This window comes from Aulostomus chinensis, chromosome 21, assembly GCF_037954235.1.
Source record: "Aulostomus chinensis isolate RoL2024-O1b breed Wild chromosome 21, RoL_Achi_v1.0, whole genome shotgun sequence".
Lineage (NCBI taxonomy): Eukaryota > Metazoa > Chordata > Actinopteri > Syngnathiformes > Aulostomidae > Aulostomus > Aulostomus chinensis.
In genome coordinates, this window is record NC_141340.1 from 15,023,866 (window position 1) to 15,024,856 (window position 991).

Here is a 991-nt window from a genome sequence, read left to right on the forward strand (position 1 = left end):
GCGAGTCGTGGCTGGCTTTCGGGAAGAGCGGCTGCACCGATTACCCATCATTCCTTGCAGCTGCCTGATTACGTTTGCAAAACAACGTTTGAAAGTATTTTCAAGCATTAAAGATCAATTATAATAACCGAACACCTCAAATTTATATGTATCGCTGATGTCTACATATTCATCTCAGTAGATTATGTGGTTTGTTGAGGTTGAGTGTGCATCACCCTGACTCAGATGGCCTGTGCAGGCGCGCCCTTTATGTATGGCCGCGGCGACAGAGAAGAACCGTGTTGCTTCTGTAACACATATACTAAAATTGGAACGATACAGAGAAGATTAGCATGGCCCCTGCGCAAGGATGACACGCAAATTCGTGAAGCGTTCCTCATTTTCTATTTTGCCTGAGGCGCCATCTTGTGGTAAAATAAAAGCAGGAGACTTCTACTACAGTAGACTTCTCTGATTTGTAAAGCTCATTTTGTTTGCATTTAATACCACTTTGTTGTGTTTTACGATTTATAAAATAATACATCTTACAAACAACATATCTTTCCTACATCAAAGCCTCATCTCATTCAGTCCAGAGTTGTTTGCTTTGCTTGACGCGCCATCTTGTGGATAAATAAAAGCACAACAATCCTGAAAAAAGAATTCTACAATTCTACAATTCTACAATTCTACAATTTCATTTAGCAGACGCTTTTGTCCAAAGCGACGTACAACACAAGCAAGAATTTAGACTTAATTAAGGAAAAGTCCATAGGAAGCGCAAAAGTGCTTCAGTTGTGATTTGGTCACAAGAACAAATCAATACAAAAAAAACAACAAAACAAAACGCAAATTCATTCATTATGATTTGAATCACAATGCATCAAAGCTAAATGACTAAACAGCTCTTACAAATTTTTAACAGCATCCTGAATATAATAATATACACAATACCTTCAAGGATTCAAGGATTCAAGGATTCAAGGATCTATATTGTCATACCGCTTACATT

At 37.8% G+C, this 991-nt stretch overlaps 1 non-coding gene across 1 annotated transcript; it reads left to right on the forward strand.

The window, feature by feature from the left end:
- The first annotated feature begins 278 nt into the window (after positions 1 to 278).
- On the forward strand, positions 279 to 384 carry LOC147241824 (U6 spliceosomal RNA). The gene has a single exon (XR_015111097.1). It is a non-coding gene; the product is annotated as a U6 spliceosomal RNA (small nuclear RNA).
- Positions 385 to 991: the final 607 nt, after the last annotated feature.